Raw genomic sequence first — 19,874 nt, 5'->3', positions numbered from 1 at the left:
GGATCTACTCCCCCCATCTGGTCCATAAACCCACTAAGCACCGCAGCCGGCCTCTTCCCCATCCTAGATCTGGAGCGATCTAATGCTGGGTCCAACCGAATAGATCCGTGGAGATTTGCTAGGCCCCTGGCCAGGGAATTTTCTTTTTTTCCCCCACGTACACAAAGCCTACTCCGGGCAGCACGGTAGCATTGTGGATAGCACAATTGCTTCACAGCTCCAGGGTCCCAGGTTCAATTCCGGCTTCGGTCACTGTCTGTGCGGAGTCTGCACATCCTCCCCGTGTGTGCATGGGTTTCCTCCGGGTGCTCCCACAGTCCAAAGATGTGCAGGTTAGGTGGATTGGCCATGATAAATTGCCCTTAGTGTCCAAAATTGCCCTTAGTGTTGGGTGGGGTTTATGGGTTATGGGGATAGGGTGGAGGTGTTGACCTTGGGTAGGGTGCTCTTTCCAAGAGCAGGTGCAGACTCGATGGGCCGAATGGCCTCCTTCTGCACTGTAAATTCTGTGATAAATCCCCCCCCCCATTATCAAGCTTCCTACCTCCAGGTCCGGAATGTGCCCCAACATATGCTTCATAAATCCAGCATCGTCCCAGTTTGTGGCGTACACGTTTACCAATACCACCCACGCCCCCTGCAGCCTACCGCTCACCATCACGTATCGACCTCCATTGTCCACTACTATATTCTTGGCCTCAAACGACACCACCAGTATTGCCACCCCTCTATTCTTCGCATCCAGCCCCGAATGGAATACCTATCCTACCCATCCCTTTCTTAACCTAACCTGATCTGCCACCTTCAAATGTGTCTCCTGAAGCATGACCACGTCTGCCTTCAGTCCTTTTAAGTGCGCGAACACTCGAGCCCTCTTAACCGGCCCATTCAGGCCCCTCACATTCCAGGTTATCAGCCGGATTGGGGGGCTTCTTCCCCCCTCCCCCCCCCCCCCCCCCCCCCCCCCCCCCCCCGCCGACTAGCCATCTCCTATTCTAGGCCAGTCCCGTGCCCGCGCCTCCCGCACCCTCCAGTCCCCCAGACGGGGGACCCCCGCCTCGACCACCTCTTCTGTTTCCAGTTCCCTCTCGGCCAGTGCAGCAGCAACCCTATTTCCCCGCCCTCCCCCCACCTCCCCCTCCCCGCTAGATCCATATCTAGTTCTTTTGCTCCCCCCATAACACTCCCGTAAGCCAGCTGACACCTGCTGACCCCGGCCTCCCCCGCCATCCCGTTGACCCCCCCCCCCCCCCGGTGTGGAAATCCCCCCTCCTCCTCCTCCCCAGCAATCAGTGTGCACTCTTCCATTCCCCCCCTCCGTCCTTCCCTAGCACGGGAAAAAGCCCGCGCTTTCCTGAGCCAGCCCCGCCCCCTCTGGCACAGCTCCTGTTGCGGCCTTATCCCAATTCCTCCATCCCCGGGCCTCCCTCCAGCACCAGCGCCCACATTCTCTCACAGTCTCCCCATCAGATCTCTTCTCCCATCCCTATCCATCGCCCAACCCGTGGAACATTCCCTACGCATAGTTAAAACCCTGTATGCAACCGACATTCCCCCCCATAACCACAGACCCTCAGTTTGAGTCCAACTTTTCAGTTTGTATAAAGGTCCAAGCCTCTTCAGGCGTTTCAAAGTAGTGGTGTCGATCCTGAAATGTGACCCACAATCGCGCTGGCTGCAGCATTCTGAATCTCACCCCCTTCCGATGGAGCACCGCCTTGGCCCGATTAAAACCAGCTCTCTTCTTTGCCACCTCCGTGCTCCAGTCCTGATAGATTCAGATCACCGTATTCTCCCACCTGCTGCTCCGCTCTTTCTTGGCCCATCTCAAGACACACTCTCTGTCCACGAAACGATGAAACCTCACCACTACCGCCCTTGGCGGCTCGTTGGCCTTGGGTCTCCGCGCCAGAACCCGATGAGCCCCATCTAGCTCCAGGGGACTCGGAGAGGCCCCCATACCCATCAGCGAATTGAGCATCGTGCTCACATATGCCCCGACATCGGCCCCCTCCACCCCTTCAGGGAGACCCAGAATCCGAAGATTCTTCCTCCTCGACCTGTTCTCCAGGTCCTCAAATCTTTCCACCCATCTCTTGTGCAGCGCCTCGTGCGCCTCCATCTTCACCACCAAGCCCAAGATCTCGTCCTCGTTCTCTGCGGCTTTTTCCCGCACCTCCCGGATCTCTACCCCGTGGGTCTTCTGGGTCTCCTTTAGTCCCTCGATCGCCGTCAGCAGTGGCGCCAACACCTCTTTCTTAAGCTCCTCCACGCAGCGCCTGAGAAACTCCTGCTGCTCCGGCCCCCATGCCGCTCGATCTCCGCCCTCCGCCATCTTGTTTCTTCTCCCTCGCTTCTTTCGCTGCTCCAAAACCGCTTTTTTGACCGCTCCACTTCTGGTCCACTCCACTTCTGGTCCACTCCATATACTATGGAAGGGGGACCTTGCTCTCACCTTCCCAAACGGGAAGTCGTCGGAAAATCGCCGTTGGGGCTCCTCTGGAGAGGCCAAATGTCCGTTCTAGCGGGAGCCGCCGAAATGTGCGGCTTAGCTCCGCATAGCCGCAACCGGAAGTCATGAGAAGGTGAATTTTCAATCCGCTTTAAACAAAGGTTCTACTTGTAGGTACTTGCAGCTGGAGCTTGTTAATTAGTTAATTGGATTCGGCCAGTTTTCAGAGGCGAGATTCACAGTATAAAAGTGATCCAGCTACAGTGCAGACTTTGCCTGCATTGAATGCTGAATTTGGTGCATTTGAGTGCTATAGTGAGAGTTTGGTGACTGAGGGAGTTAGGTGAGGAGGGAGTACGGTGCTCCTTTCATTTCATTTCTGCAAAGAGCGAGAAGGGAGCCAGGAGTTTACAGAGTGCGCAGCTGACTGGGAGCAGAGTCGGAGGGCGGAGGTCCAGTTGGTCCACAGGGAGCTGTATTCTGTAAGGTACGAGGGGGTGGAGGCTAGGGCAATTGCATGCTCCTCCTGTAGGATGTGGGTGGTGAGGGATACCACCGGTGTCCCCGCTGACTATACCTGCGGAAAGTGCACCCAACTCCAGCTCCTCAGAGACCGTGTTAGGGAACTGGAGCTGGAGCTGGATGAACTTCGGATCATCCGGGAAGCAGAGGGGGTTATAGAGAAGAGTTACAGGGAGGTAACCACACCCAAGGTACAGGACAAGAGCAGCTGGGTTACAGTCAGGGGAAAGAAAACAAACAGGCAGACAGTGCAAGGATCCCTCGTGGCCGTTTCCCTTCAAAACAAGTATACCGTTTTGGATGCTGTTGGGCGGGATGACCTACCGGGGGAAGGCCCGAGCGGCCAGCTCTCTGGCATTGAGTCTGGCTCTGGGGCTCAGAAGGGAAGGGGGGAGACTAGAAAAGCAATAGTAATAGGAGATTCAATGGTGAGGGGAATAGATAGGAGATTCTGTGGTCGCGAGCGAGACTCCCAGAAGGTATGTTGCCTCCCGGGTGCCGGGGCCAGGGATGTCTCGGATTTTGTCTTCAGGATCCTTGAGGGGGAGGGGGGGCGCAGACAGAAGTCGTGGTGCACATTGGTACCAACGACATAGGTAGGAAAAGGGGTGTGAAGGTAATAAACGAGTTTAGGGAGTTAGGCTGGAAGTTAAAAGCCAGGACAGACAGAGTTGTCATCTCTGGTTTGTTGCCGGTGCCATGTGATAGTGGAGCTAGGAATAGGGAAAGAGTGCAGTTGAACACGTGGCTGCAGGAATGGTGTAGGATGGAGGGCTTCAGGTACTTGGATAATTGGAGCGCATTCTGGGGAAGGTGGGACCTGTACAAGCAGGACGGGTTGCATCTGAACCAGAGGGGCACCAATATCCTGGGAGGGAGGTTTTCTAGTACTATTTGGGAGGGTTTAAACTAATTTGGCAGGGGAATGGGAACCGGATTTGTAGTCCAGCAACTAAGGTAGCCGATATTCAGGCGGTGGGGAAGGGAACACTGACAAAGGAGAGTACTCGCAGGCACGGAGATGGGTTCAAGTGTGCATATTTCAACGCAAGAAGCATCAGGAATAAGGTGGGTGAACTTAAGGCATGGATCGGTACTTGGGACAACGATGTGGTGGCCATCACGGAAACTTGGATAGAAGAAGGGCAGAAATGGTTGTTGGAGGTCCCTGGTTATAGATGTTTCAATAAGATATGGGAGGGTGGTAAAAGAAGCGGGGGGGAGGGGATGGCATTGTTAATTAGAGATAGTATAACAGCTGCAGAAAGGCAGTTCGAGGAGGATCTGCCTACTGAGGTAGTATGGGTTGAAGTCAGAAATAGGAAAGAAGCAGTCACCTTGTTGGGAGTTTTCTATAGGCCTCCCAATAATGGATTTGGTACTTGGTAATGAACCAGGGCAAGTGATAGATTTGTTCGTGGGGGAGCATTTTGGAGATAGTGACCACAATTCTGTGATTTTCACTTTAGTAATGGAGAGGGGTAGGTGCGTGCAACAGGGCAAGGTTTACAATTGGGGGAAGGGTAAATACGATGTTGTCAGACAAGCATTGAAGTGCATAGGTCGGGAACATAGGCTGTCAGGGAAGGACACAAGTGAAATGTGGAACTTGTTCAAGGAACAAGTACTACGTGCCCTTGATATGTATGTCCCTGTCAGGCAGGGAAGAGATGGTCGAGTGAGGGAACCATGGTTGACAAGAGAGGTTGAATGTCTTGTTAAGAGGAAGAAGGAGACTTATGTAAGGCTGAGGAAACAAGGTTCAGACAGGGCGCTGGAGGGATACAAGATAGCCAGGAGGGAACTGAAGAAAGGGATTAGGAGAGCTAAGAGAGGGCATGAAAAATCTTTGGCGGGGAGGATCAAGGAAAACTCCAAGGCCTTTTGCATATATGTGAGAAGTATGAGAATGACTAGAGTGAGGGTAGGTCGGATCAAGGACAGATAGATTGTGTATTGAGTCTGAAGAGAAAGGAGAGGTCTCGAACGAGTACTTTTCTTCAGTATTTAAAAATGAGAGGGGCCATAATGTTGGAGAGGACAGTGTGAAACAGACTGGTAAGCTTGAGGAAATATTTGTTAGGAAGGAAGATGTGTTGGGCATTTTGAAATACTTGAGGATAGACAAGTCCCCCGGATCTGACGGGATATATCCAAGGATTCTATGGGAAGCAAGAGATGAAATTGCAGAGCCGTTGGCAATGATCTTTTCATCCTCACTGTCAACAGGGGTGGTACCAGGGGATTGGAGAGTGGCGAATGTCACGCCCCTGTTCAAAAAAGGGAATAGGGATAACCCTGGGAATTACAGGTCAGTTAGTCTTACTTCAGTGGTAGGCAAAGTAATGGAAAGGGTACTGAGGGATAGTATTTCTGAGCATCTGGAAAGACACTACTTGATTAGGGATAGTCAGCACGGATTTGTGAGGGGTAGGGCTTGCCTTTCAAGACTTATTGAATTCTTTGAGGAGGTGGCCAAGCATGTGGATGAAGGTAAAGCAGTGGATGTACTGTACATGGATTTTAGTAAGACATTTGATAAGGTTCCCCATGGTAGGCTTATGCAGAAAGTAAGGAGGCATGGGATAGTGGGACATTTGGCCAGTTCGATAATGAACTGGCTAACCGATAGAAGTCAGAGAGTGGTGGTGGATGGCAAATATTCAGCCTGGATCCCAGTTACCAGTGACATACCGCAGGGATCAGTTCTGGGTCCTCTGCTGTTTGTGATTTTCATTAATGACTTGGATGAGGGAGTTGAAGGGTGGGTCAGTAAATTTGCAGACGATACGAAGATTGGTGGAGTTGTGGATAGTGAGGAGGGCTGTTGTCGGCTGCAAAGAGACATAGATAGGATGCAGAGCTGGGCTGAGAAGTGGCAGATGGAGTTTAACCCTGAAAAGTGTGAGGTCCATTTTGGAAGGACAAATATGAATGCGGAATACAGGGTTAACGGTAGGGTTCTTGGCAATGTGGAGGAGCAGAGAGATCTTGGGGTCTATGTTCATACATCTTTGAAAGTTGCCGCTCAAGTGGATAGAGCTGTGAAGAAGGCCTATGGTGTGCTGGCATCATTAACAGAGGGATTGAATTTAAGAGCCGTGAGGAGATGATGCAGCTGTACAAAACCTTGGTGAGGCCACAGTTGGAGTACTGTGTGCAGTTCTGGTCGCCTCATTTTAGGAAGGATGTGGAAGCTTTGGAAAAGGTGCAAAGGAGATTTACCAGGATGTTGCCTGGAATGGAGAGTAGGTCTTATGAGGAAAGGTTGAGGGTGCTAGGCCTTTTCTCATTAGAACGGAGAAGGATGAGGGATGACTTGATAGAGGTTTATAAGATGATCAGGGGAATAGATAGAGTAGACAGTTAGAGACTTTTTCCCCGGGTGGAACAAACCATTACAAGGGGACATAAATTTAAGGTGAATGGTGGAAAATATAGGGAGGATGTCAGAGGTAGGTTCTTTACCCAGCGAGTAGTGGGGGCATGGAATGCACTGCCTGTGGAAGTAGTTGAGTCGGAAACATTAGGGACCTTCGAGAGGCTATTGGATAGGTACATGGATTATGGTAGAATGATATAGTGTAGATTAATTTGTTATTAAGGGCAGCATGGTAGCATTGTGGATAACACAATTGCTTCACAGCTCCAGGGTCCCAGGTTTGATTCCGGCTTGGGTCACTGTCTGTGCGGAGTCTGCACATCCTCCCCGTGTGTGCGTGCGTTTCCTCCGGGTGCTCCCACAGTCCAAAGATGTGCAGGTTAGGTGGATTGGCCATGATAAATTTCCCTTAGTGTCCAAAATTGTCCTTAGTGTTGGGTGGGGTTACTGGGTTATTGGGATAGGCTGGAGGTGTTGACCTTGGGTAGGTGCTCTTTCCAAGATGTGGTGCAGACTTGATGGGCCGAATGGCCTCCTTCTGCACTGTAAATTCTACGATAATCTCTGATTAATCTAGGACAAAGGTTCGGCACAACATCGTGAGCCGAAGGGCCTGTTCTGTGCTGTATTTTTCTATGTTCAATGTTCTAAGACGCTGTTTTTGAGTCTCTTTGTGCGTGTTCTCAGACTTTTGTATCTCCTGCCCGATGGAAGAAGTTGGAAGAGTGAGTTAGCCGGGTGGGAGGGGTCTTTGATTATGCTGCCCGGGGATTAGGCAGCGGGAGGTGTAGTTGGAGTCAATGGATGGGAGGCAGATTCGTGTGACGGACTGGGCTGTGTTCACAACTCTCTGAAGTTTCTTGCGGTCTTGGGCCGAGCAGTTGCCATACCAGGCTGTGATGCAGCCAGATAGGATGCTTTCTATGGTGCATCTGTAAAAGTTGGTAAGAGTTAATGTGGACATGCCGAATTTCCTTAGTTTCCTAAGGATGTATAGGTGCTGTTGTGCTTTCCTGATGGTAGCGTCGATGTGGGTGGACCAGGACAGATTTTTTTGGTGATGTACACCCCTAGGAATTTGAAACTGCGAACGATCTCCACCTCAGCCCCGTTGATGCTGACAGGGGTGTGTACAGTACTTTGCTTCCTAAAGTCAATGACCAGCTCTTTAATTTTGCTGGCATTGAGGGATAGATGGTTGTCGTTGCACCACTCCAGTAGGTTCTCTAACTCCCTCCTGCATTCTGACTCGTCGTTATTCGAGATCCGGCCCACTATGGTCGTATCGTCACCAAACTTGTAGATGGAGTTGGAATCAAATTATGCCACACAGTCGTGTGTGTACAGGGAGTATAGTAGGGGGCTAAGTACACAGCCTTGCGGGGTCCCGGTATTGAGAACTATTGTGGAGGAGATGTTGTTGTTTATTCTTACTGATTGTGAGATGGTAAAGGTCATGCATTTGAAAGGTGCTGTCAAGGAGCCTTGGTCAGTTTCTGCAATGCATCTTGTAAATGTTGCACACTGCTGGCAAATGTACTGGTAGTGGAGGGAGTAAATGTTTAAGGAGTGCTGTTCTAGTGGGTTATCTGACAGAATGGCAAATAAGATATGGGAGGGTTTATAAGGTTGATAGTGGGTGATTCAACAATGGTAATGCCATTGAATATTAAGGGAAGATAGTTAGACTCTCGTTAGTTGGAGATGGTTGTTGCCTGGTATTTGTGTGGCAATAATGTCATTTGCCATTTAACATCCCAGGCCTGAAAATTGTCCAGGTCTTGCTGCACATGGACACAGACTGCTTCACTATCTGAGGAGTTGCGAATGGTACTAAACATTGTGCAATCATTGGTGAACATCCACACTTCTGAAAGAGCCGAAGATGGTTGGGCAGAGGACATTTTCCTGAGGAACTCCAGCAGTGATGTCCTGGAACTGAGATGAGTGGTTTCCAACAACCATAACTAGGGGTGGTGTTTGCTAGAGCTGTTGGGGAGAGTTTAAACTAATGTGGCAGGGGGATGGGAACCGATGCAGGAAGTTGGAAGGTAGTAAAACAGGGACAGAAATAAAAGGCAGTAAGGGGGAAAGTGTAAGGCAGAGAAGCCATAGTCAAAAATCAAAAAGGGCGACAGTACAAGGTACAGTGACTGAGGGGAGCTCAGTGAATAGGACCAGGAATACTAAAAGAAATAAAACGGGAAGTGAAAACATTAATGGTAAGCGATGCGGCAGGTTGTTACAGGAAGATGTGGGTCCGACGACAAGGAAAATTAGGAGAAAGGTTAAGAGGAAATATAACTTAGGAGAGGTTACTGATCGAGGTGTTAAGATTAAGAACAGAGGTAAAAAAGCCAACATAAGTGTACTTTACCTGAATGCTCGTAGTATTCGGAATAAGGTAAATGAGTTGATGGCGCAAATCATCGTGAATGTCTATGATTTAGTGGCCATTACTGAAACATGGTTAAAGGATGGTCACGACTGGGAGTTAAATATCCGAGGGTATCAAACTTTTCGGAAGGACAGAGTGGATGGTAAGGGAGGTGGTGTAGCTCTGTTATTTAAGGATGACATCCGGGCAACAGTAAGGGATGACATCGGTGCTATGGAGGATAAGGTTGAATCCATTTGGGTGGAAATCAGGAATAGTAAGGCGAAAAAGTCACTGATAGGAGTAATCTATAGGCCACCAAATAGTAACATTATGGTGGGGCAGGCTATAAACAAAGAAATAACAGATGCATGTAGAAATGGTACAGCAGTTATCATGGGGGATTTTAATCTACATGTTGATTGGTTTAACCAGGTCGGTCAAGGCAGCCTTGAGGAGGAGTTTATAGAATGTATCCGCGATAGTTTCCTCGAACAGTATGTAATGGAACCTACGAGGGAACAAGCGTTCCTAGATCTGGTCCTGTGTAATGGGACAGGATTGATTCAGGATCTCATAGTTAGGGATCCTCTCGGAAGGAGCGATCACAATATGGTGGAATTTAAAATACAGATGGAGGGTGAGAAGGTAAAATCAAGCACTAGTGTTTTGTGCTTAAACAAAGGAGATTACAATGGGATGAGAGAAGAACTAGCTAAGGTAGACTGGGAGCAAAGACTTTATGGTGAAACAGTTGAGGAACAGTGGAGACCCTTCCAAGTGATTTTTCACAGTGCCCAGCAAAGGTTTATACCAACAAAAAGGAAGGACGGTAAAAAGAGGGACAATCGACCGTGGATATCTAAGGAAATAAGGGAGAGTATCAAATTGAAGGAAAAAGCATACAAAGTAGCAAAGATCAGTGGGAGACGAGAGGACTGGGAAATCTTTAGGGGGCAACAGAAAGCTACTAAAAAAGCTATAAAGAAGAGTAAGATAGATTATGAGAGTAAACTTGCTCAGAATATAAAAACAGATAGTAAAAGTTTCTACAAATACATAAAACAAAAAAGAGTGGCTAAGGTAAATATTGGTCCTTTAGAGGATGAGAAGGGAGATTTAATAATGGGAGATGAGGAAATGGCTGAGGAACTGAACAGGTTTTTTGGGTCGGTCTTCACAGTGGAAGACACAAATAACATGCCAGTGACTGATGGAAATGAGGCTATGACAGGTGAGGACCTTGAGAGGATTGATATCACCAAGGAGGTAGTGATGGGCAAGCTAATGGGGCTAAAGGTAGACAAGTCTCCTGGCATGATTGAATGCATCCCAGAGTGCTAAAAGAGATGGCTCGGGAAATTGCAAATGCACTAGTGATAATTTACCAAAATTCACTAGACTCTGGGGTGGTCCTGGCGGATTGGAAATTAGCAAACGTGACACCACTGTTTAAAAAAGGAGGTAGGCAGAAAGTGGGTAATTATAGGCCAGTGAGCTTAACTTCGGTAGTAGGGAAGATGCTGGAATCTATCATCAAGGAAGAAATAGCGAGGCATCTGGATGGAAATTGTCCCATTGGACAGACGCAGCATGGGTTCATAAAGGGCAGGTCGTGCCTAACTAATTTAGTGGAATTTTTTGAGGACATTAACAGTGCGGTAGATAACGGGGAGCCAATGGATGTGGTATATCTGGATTTCCAGAAAGCCTTTGACAAGGTGCCACACAAAAGGTTGATCCATAAGATAAAGATGCATGGCATTAAGGGGAAAATAGGAGCATGGATAGAGGATTGGTTAATTAATAGAAAGCAAAGAGTGGGGATTAATGGGTGTTTCTCTGGTTGGCAATCAGTAGCTAGTGGTGTCCCTCAGGGATCAGTGTTGGGCCCACAACTGTTCACAATTTACATAGATGATTTGGAGTTGGGGACCAAGGGCAATGTGTGCAAGTTTGCAGACGACACTAAGATAAGTGGTAAAGCAAAAAGTGCAGAGGATACTGGAAGTCTGCAGAGGGATTTGGACAGGCTAAGTGAATGGGCTAGGGTCTGGCAGATTGAATACAATGTTGACAAATGTGAGGTTATCCATTTTGGTAAGAATAATGGCAAAAGGGATTATTATTTAAATGATAAAATATTAAAACATGCTGCTGTGCAGAGAGACCTGGGTGTGCTCGTGCATGAGTCGCAGAAAGTTGGTTTTCAGGTGCAACAGGTGATTAATAAGGCAAATGGAATTTTGTCCTTCATTGCTAGAGGGATGGAGTTTAAGACTAGGGAGGTTCTGCTGCAATTGTATAAGGTGTTAGTGAGGCCACACCTGGAGTATTGTGTTCAGTTTAGGTCTCCTTACTTGAGAAAGGATGTACTGGCACTGGAGGGTGTGCAGAGGAGATTCACTAGGTTAATCCCAGAGCTGAAGGGGTTGGATTACGAGGAGAGGTTGAGTAGACTGGGACTGTACTCGTTGGAATTTAGAAGGATGAGGGGGGATCTTATAGAAACATATAAGATTATGAAGGGAATCGATAGGATAGATGCGGGCAGGTTGTTTCCACTGGCGGGTGAAAGCAGAACTAGGGGGCATAGCCTCAAAATAAGGGGAAGTAGATTTAGGACTGAGTTTAGGAGGAACTTCTTCACCCAAAGGGTTGTGAATCTATGGAATTCCTTGCCCAGTGAAGCAGTAGAGGCTCCTTCATTAAATGTTTTTAAGATAAAGATAGATAGTTTTTTGAAGAATAAAGGGATTAAGGGTTATGGTGTTCGGGCCGGAAAGTGGAGCTGAGTCCACAAAAGATCAGCCATGATCTCATTGAATGGCGGAGCAGGCTCGAGGGGCCAGATGGCCTACTCCTGCTCCTAGTTCTTATGTTCTTAACTACCAGTGGCTTGCTGACTCATGCCCCTGCCATTGAAAAATGCCACATATGTTGTTGACCAACAACATTTGCAGATGGTGGGCTTCTGTGGTAATGTGACAGAGGGTAGGCTTCATGGACCACGTGACAGGCTCAAAGCTAAGCACCTGGGAGCACGCGGTCCCAGGCCAATAGGGAGTTTGTGCGGGGCCTTGGGCACAGGACCCTGGGCAGTGTGTACCAAGGAGCTGAAGTGTTCTGTGCCTGTTATCTAACTGCCCTTGCCTTTCACCAATAAACCCTTTTGTTTGAAGCCTCCAGTGTACTGTTCGAGCCACCACAACATCACAGTCAATGAACAGGCTGTCACCTGGAAGGAGGTCCCGGCCACTCATATGGTGCTGTGGCAAGAGGCGAATACATTTATTCTTCATAATTATGATTGCTTTTACTGTGGGAAAATTCAGGACCATTGATACGAATGCAGCTGAACCATGATACTGATGAACATGAACTGTGAATAAAGATATGACGCATAGATCTGTTAACTCTCTGCCTCTCTCCACAGATGCCAGGGAGTAGTGAACCAAGGGAGTGCAAGAATTCCAGGATGACCCTAAGGTTCAAGGATGATTCCCTGCGAGCCCTCCTTCAGGCTGTAAGTGACAGGTGGGAGGTCCTCGTGCCTGCTGACATAAAATGGGACCTCCCAGTCTGACCAAAGCAACATTAAAAGATCAAAGCAGAGGTCAGCGGCTTTGGGGTCATCCAAAGAACATGGACATAGTGCCTCAAATGCTTAAATGAACTTGTGAATTCTGCAAGGGTGAGTGCATTACCATTATAGATATGTAGATGCATGAAAGACTTTCTGAAGGCTCCATTAGCGGATTGTCTGCTGTGCTCTCTAAAGGTGTGAGGCAATATGATACGCAAATGCCACTCAACATTGCAACAATGTCTGTGAAGGGGCTTTGAGAGGTGGGGTGAGTAAGGTGGGGAGGGAAAGTCTGAAAGGCTGACCGGTTAGTGTGTGCAAATCATTGTGAAAATTGTGCAGTTTTTAGAGTTCTCCTAGGCCATATATAGGAAGGATTGATTGTACATGCTATCAAAATTCATTAAAATGTTACACTTTAATTGCAGGAGAAGAGGGTGCACAACATTAGGAAGAGAAGCAAGAGAGGAGGTCTTGTTGCAAACCTGGCCATCCACACACCCATAGAGGAGTTGGTGCTGTAGCTTCAGCGAATTAGTGCAACCAGTCCATTGGAAGAGGTGAGATACGAGGAAGGTCTCAAATGGTAAGATTGCAAGGGATATTATTTACAATGGGAAACAGATGTGTTAAGAGGGCTGGGGATGGGAGGTTGCTTAATATCCTGTCTGCTGTTAGGAAAGAGGCTTTGAATGGTTTTTAATTTTGAAGGCTCTTGTGCATCGGGGAGTAAAGAGTGAGTGCGAGTTGAAAGTCGTAAAATGCAAGCAATGAGTAACATTTCACAATGTTTACAGCAATGTCAATGAGGAAGTTTGACTCTACATAGTCACCTCAAAGTTAGAACATGGCCTTAACTATCCCTATTTCTGCCTCCTACATAGGCGCAACATCGACCACTAGTAAAACAAGCCCAAGGGTCCCATTTGACATCTGAGGAGGAAGAGGAAGCACCAGAGGATGCAGCATCACATCTTTACACTGCACTCAGCGCCAGCGCAGATGCCAGCACATTGGTGAGTGAAAGTCGCCATCGTCTTAGAGGACCATTGGCTGCTCTTCCTTTTGAGAAAGAGACATGACTGATGGTAATTTAATCTGAGGGTCACCACACCTCAGATGAGGGACAAGGCTGAGAAGGCAGGGCCTTCATGAATATCCCCAGCTGGGACAAGGACTTCCAGTGGCGGCTATGCCTATGTGGTGAGCAGTTGCACACGCAGTGGCGTTCTTGGTTTGGGCCCTTTTTGTCCGGTTTATGGGCGACTTTTTGGAGGAACTTTGTGTAGTTTGATGGCATAAGATCTCCTCGTACGAGTAATGTCTGGTAAATATAACACAAGGCAGAAGTCGGGCAAGGGATCGTCGTCAGACTCCAAAGTCTTTTGCGCCTGAGCAGGAGGGAATGTGGAAAAGGCTTCTGCGGTGCCATTGGCCCCTCAGTGGATGACTGAGAAATTGGTTAGCTTCTTGACCAACAAATTTAAGAAGCAGTGGCAGGCAGTCACTGATAATCTGGCAATGGTGGGGGCGTTGTCCCCAATTCGGGCTGTCATGGACAAGATGGACCAGCGGCTAGAGTTACAAGGGGCGACATTGCAGAAGGTAGAGGTTGAACTCTCTGACCAAGGTGATCGGACTGTCTCTCTGGAGGCAGAGTTGGCGTTGCTGGCTGAGGAGCGAATGACTTAAAGGCCAAGGTCAACAATCTGGAGAATCGCTCCAGACAACAAAACTTAAGAATCATTGAGCTGCCAGAGGGCCTGGAAGGCTTAAACTCCACGGGCAATGTGTCCAAGATGTTCAGAAAGTTGGTGGGAGAGGGGGTCTTTCCAACCCCTCCTGAGTTAGACCGGGCTCAACAATCGCTGAAGCAGAAGCCCAGATCTGGGGAGCGACTATGGGCGATCGTAGTCAGGTTTCATCAATAACTGGATGCAGAGTGGGTTCTGAGGTGGACGAAGGACCATCAAGACTGTAGATGGGAGGGCCATGCCATCATAATATACCAAGATGTCACGGCAGAGCTGGTGAGAAGGCGTGCGGCATTTAATAAGGCCAAAGCCAAGCTGTACAAGAGCAACATTGTGGTTTGGTATGGTATAACCGGCTCGTCTTTGGGTGACTTCCTTTTTAAAAAAAATATTTTTATCCGGACTTCCAGTGGTAGCTATGAGGTGAGTAGTCACACATGAGGTGGCTCCTGCCTGGGGATTTGGTTTTTGGCCCTTTTTACCCATTTAACGGGTGGAAGAAATTGGTACAGAGTGACAGAATTAGATCCCCTCTGTCAAGTGATGTCTAAGAGGTGTAATACTAGGAATAAATCAGGCAAGGAATCTTCATCTGATTCGGAAGTCTCTCGAGACTCCGAAAGGGAGAAAATGGCGGAGGTCTCTGTGACGTCGTTGCCCCTCAGTGGACAACCGAGACATTGGTGAAATTCTTGTTGTGGGAGTTTAAGAAACAGTGACAAGCGGTTGCTGAAGATCTGATGAAGGCGATTCGAGAGCGAAATGGCTGCAGCTGATTACCTATGGCGGGCTTTCTTTTCTTTCTTAAGGGAACAAGCTTAGATTTCAGGTATTTGTTTCGTTGGGTAGGGGAGGGGGTATTTTGGTTTATGGTGGGCTATTTGTCTGGCGTTCGGGAGGGGTAGGCTGAGTGGGAGGAGGGGGAATCATCGAGTATGCCAGGATAAAGATGTCGTGCACACTGTGCGGGTATTGGGCGCAGACATGCATGATGCTCATCTGATAGTCATACACCAGCTACACGTTCATTGAGTGGAGTCCCTTTTGGTTTGTGTAGAGCGGCCTGTCATCGGCAGATGCTTGCAGGGCAACAAGCATCCTGTTGATCAACCCTGGATCCGGGGCATCTTTTTTTTTCCTTTTAAATGCATTTTATTCAAACTTGTATCAAAGTAGGTTACAGCAAATAAACACCACGGGAGGATCCGGGGCATCTTGGCAATGATAGCGAACCCCGCTGCCCGGACATCCTGATGGCCTTGGTCCACATTGAAATGGGTGTATTGTGCCAACTGGGCATATAGGGCTTCCGTGACGACGAGGATGCACCTGCAACAAGCTCTGGGAGATCCCGGAGAGATCCCCACAAAGGAGAAAGTGCTAGAGAAACTAAGAGGTCTAAAAATTGATAAATCTCCGGGCCCAGATGGACTACATCCTAGAGTTCTAAAGGAGATAGCTGAAGAAATAGTGGAGGCGTTAGTTATGATCTTTCAAAAGTCACTGGAGTCCGGGAAAGTCCCAGAGGATTGGAAAATCGCTGTTGTAACCCCCCTGTTCAAGAAGGGAACAAGGAAATAGATGGAAAATTATAGGCCAATTAGCCTAACCTCGGTTGTTGGCACGATTCTAGAATCCATTGTTAAGGATGAGATTTCTAAATTCTTGGAAGTGCAGGGTCAGATTAGGACAAGTCAGCATGGATTTAGTAAGGGGAGGTCGTGCCTGACAAACCTGTTAGAGTTCTTTGAAGAGATAACAAATAGGTTAGACCAAGGAGAGCCAATGGATGTTATCTATCTTGGCTTCCAAAAGGCCTTTGATAAGGTGCCTCACGGGAGACTGCTGAGTAAAATAAGGGCCCATGGTATTCGAGGCAAGGTACTAACATGGATTGACGATTGGCTGTCAGGCAGAAGGCAGAGAGTTGGGATAAAAGGTTCTTTTTCGGAATGGCAACCGGTGACGAGTGGTGTCCCGCAGGGTTCAGTGTTGGGGCTACAGCTGTTCTCTTTATATATTAACGATCTAGATGACAGATCGTGGGCAGCACGGTAGCACAAGTGATTAGCACTGTGGCTTCACAGCGCCAGGGTCCCAGGTTCGATTCCCTGCTGGGTCACTGTCTGTGCGGAGTTTGCACGTTCTCCCCGTGGGTTTCCTCCGGGTGCTCCGGTTTCCTCCCACAGTCCAAAGACGTGCAGGTTAGGTGGATTGGCCATGCTTAATTACCCGTAGTGTCCATAAGGGTTGGGAGGGGTTATTGGGTTGCGGGGATAAGGTGGAAGTGAGGGATTAATGTGGGTCGGTGCAGACTCGATGGGCCGAATGGCCTCCTTCTGCACTGTATGTTCTATGTAATCTATGTAATCTATGACGGGACTGGGGGCATTCTGGCTAAGTTTGCCGATGATACAAAGATAGGTGGAGGGGCAGGTAGAATGGAGGAGGTGGGGAGGCTGCAGAAAGATTTAGACAGTTTAGGAGAGTGGTCCAAGAAATGGCTGATGAAATTCAACGTGGGCAAGTGCGAGGTCTTGCACTTTGGAAAAAAGAATAGAGGCATGGACTATTTTCTAAACGGTGACAAAATTCATAATGCTGAAGTGCAAAGGGACTTGGGAGTCCTAGTCCAGGATTCTCTAAAGGTAAACTTGCAGGTTGAGTCCGTAATTAAGAAAGCAAATGCAATGTTGTCATTCATCTCAAGCTTGGAATATGACTTCCGGGTGCGGCGATGACCAGCTGAGTCGCACATTTCGGCAGCTCCCTGTGAAACGGACTTTTGGGCTCTTGATAGGAGCCCCAACGGCAATTTTGACGGCTAAAAACACTGTGCGGTAAACCAGAAGGGAATCCCCCCTGGATACGGATGGAAAAAGGAGAGGGAAGTGGCCAGATTGCAGTGGATCCTTTAGAACAGCGGCAAGGAAGGCAAGCAAAAACCAAGATGGCGTCGGAAGGTGGCAGTTTAACATGGGGCCCTGAACAACAAGAGTTCTTGAAATGCTGTGTGGAAGAGATCAAAAAGGAAATGAAGAAAGAGCTGTTGGCCCCGATACTACAGGCGATCGAAGGGCTAAAGGAGGAACAAAAGACCCAGGAGCGGGAGCTTCGGGTCGTGAAGGCAAAGGCAGCCGAGAATAAGGACGATATACAGGGCCTGGTGGTGAAGACGGAGACGCAGGAGGCACATCAGAAACGATGTGTGGAAAGGTTGGAGGCACTGGAAAACAACGCAAGGAGGAACAACCTGAGGATTCTTGGTCTTCCTGAAGGTGTGGAGGGAGCGGACGTCGGGGCATATGTGAGCATGATGCTGCACTCGTTAATGGGAGCGGAGGCCCCGGCAGGTCCGTTGGAGGTGGAGGGAGCATACCGAGTGATGGCGCGAGGACCGAGAGCAGGAGAAATTCCCAGAGCCATAGTGGTGAGATTCCTCCGTTTTAAGGATAGAGAAATGGTCCTTAGATGGGCGAAGAAAACTCGGAGTAGTAAATGGGAGAACGCGGTGATCCGCGTTTATCAAGACTGGAGTGCGGAGGTGGCGAGAAGGAGGGCGAGCTTTAATCGGGCCAAGGCGGTGCTTCATAAAAAGAAGATAAAATTTGGAATGCTGCAACCGGCAAGACTGTGGGTCACATATCGAGAGAGGCACCACTACTTTGAGACGGCGGATGAAGCGTGGACTTTTATTGTGGAAGAAAAACTGGAATGAGCGGGTTATTAAAAAGAACGTTCGAACAAAGTGGTGGGGCGAATGTGGGGGGCAAAGAGGGGTTTTATGTACTAATCCTGCGATGCGGTAACTTTTCTCTCTCCCACAGGTGGTGATGGGGGAGGAGGGGAGGTGGAGGAGATGGGGCGTTGGCCATTGGGGGCGGGGCCAAGGGAGAAGCGCGGGCTTGGTTCCCGCGCTATGATAATCATGGCGGGAATAGAGAAGCAGGAAGGAGGGGGCGTCGCACGGTGCGAGCCGAGGTCACGGGGGGAAGCCGAGGTCAGCCAGAGTTTGCTGACTTCTGGGAGCAACATGGGGGGAGTAATTACGCTAGCGGGGGATCTAGCGGGGGGGGGGGGGGGGTGGGAGGGGCGAATTACTGGGTTGCTGCTGCTGGGGAGAGGGGGGAGCTGGTATGGGAGAGGATGGGCGGGGGGGCACCGCCTGGGGGAGATACAGCTGCGAGGGAACCGGGTGAGGAGCTGGAAAAAGGTGATGGCTAATCGACAGGGGGGGGGGTAGGAAGCCCCCCAACTCGGCTGATCACGTGGAACGTGAGAGGGCTGAACGGGCCGATAAAGAGGGCACGGGTACTCGCACACCTTAAGAAACTTAAGGCAGATGTGGTTATGTTACAGGAAACGCACCTGAAACTGATAGACCAGGTTAGGCTACGCAAAGGATGGGTGGGGCAGGTGTTCCATTCGGGGCTAGATGCGAAAAACAGGGGGGTGGCTATATTAGTGGGGAAGCGGGTAATGTTCGAGGCAAAGACTATAGTGGCGGATAACGGGGGCAGATACGTGATGGTGAGTGGCAAACTACAGGGGGAGACGGTGGTTTTGGTAAACGTATATGCCCCGAACTGGGATGATGCCAATTTTATGAGGCGGATGCTAGGACGCATTCCGGACCTAGAGATGGGAAAGCTGATAATGGGGGGAGATTTTAATACGGTGTTGGAACCAGGGCTGGATAGGTCGAAGTCCAGGACTGGAAGGAGGCCGGCAGCAGCCAAGGTACTTAAAGATTTTATGGAGCTGATGGGAGGTGTAGACCCGTGGAGATTTAGCAGACCTAGGAGTAAGGAGTTCTCGTTTTTCTCCTATGTCCATAAAGTCTACTCGCGAATAGACTTTTTTGTGCTGGGTAGGGCATTGATCCCGAAGGTGAGGGGAACGGAGTATACGGCTATAGCCATTTCGGATCACGCTCCACACTGGGTGGACTTGGAGATAGGGGAGGAAACAGGAGGGCGCCCACCCTGGAGAATGGACATGGGACTAATGGCAGATGAGGGGGTGTGTCTAAGGGTGAGGGGGTGCATTGAAAAGTACTTGGAACTCAATGATAATGGGGAGGTCCAGGTGGGAGTGGTCTGGGAGGCGTTGAAGGCGGTGGTTAGAGGAGAGCTGATATCAATAAGGGCACATAAAAGGAAGCAGGAGAGTAAGGAACGGGAGCGGTTGCTGCAAGAACTTTTGAGGGTGGACAGACAATATGCGGAAGCACCGGAGGAGGGACTGTACAGGGAAAGGCAAAGGCTACATGTAGAATTTGACTTGCTGACTACAGGCACTGCAGAGGCACAATGGAGGAAGGCACAGGGTGTACAGTACGAATATGGGGAGAAGGCGAGCAGGTTGCTGGCACACCAATTGAGGAAAAGGGGAGCAGCGAGGGAAATAGGGGGAGTGAGGGATGAGGAAGGAGAGATGGAGCGGGGAGCGGAGAGAGTGAATGGAGTGTTCAAGACATTTTATAAAAAATTATATGAAGCTCAACCCCCGGATGGGAGGGAGAGAATGATGGGCTTCTTGGATCGGCTGGAATTTCCCAAGGTGGAAGAGCAGGAAAGGGTGGGACTGGGAGCACAGATCGAGGTAGAAGAAGTGGTGAAAGGAATTAGGAGCATGCAGGCGGGAAAGGCCCCGGGACCGGATGGATTCCCAGTCGAATTCTATAGAAAATATGTGGATTTGCTCGCCCCGGTACTGACGAGGACCTTTAATGAGGCAAAGGAAAGGGGACAACTGCCCCCGACTATGTCTGAAGCAACGATATCGCTTCTCTTAAAGAA

At 49.2% G+C, this 19,874-nt stretch overlaps 1 long non-coding RNA gene across 1 annotated transcript in view; it reads left to right on the top strand.

Moving 5' to 3' along the window:
• Positions 1-19,874, top strand: part of LOC140408848 (uncharacterized) — a 215,120-nt gene that overhangs the window by 85,791 nt on the left and 109,455 nt on the right. The window contains exons 2-4 of the long non-coding RNA XR_011940218.1: positions 12,170-12,427; positions 12,748-12,879; positions 13,204-13,335. This is a non-coding gene — a long non-coding RNA (uncharacterized lncRNA). The remainder of the gene's footprint in view (positions 1-12,169; positions 12,428-12,747; positions 12,880-13,203; positions 13,336-19,874) is intronic.

This window comes from Scyliorhinus torazame, chromosome 3 (assembly GCF_047496885.1).
Source record: "Scyliorhinus torazame isolate Kashiwa2021f chromosome 3, sScyTor2.1, whole genome shotgun sequence".
Lineage (NCBI taxonomy): Eukaryota > Metazoa > Chordata > Chondrichthyes > Carcharhiniformes > Scyliorhinidae > Scyliorhinus > Scyliorhinus torazame.
Note: the sequence above shows the minus strand (reverse complement) of the source record. Positions and strands in the feature narration are given on the sequence as shown.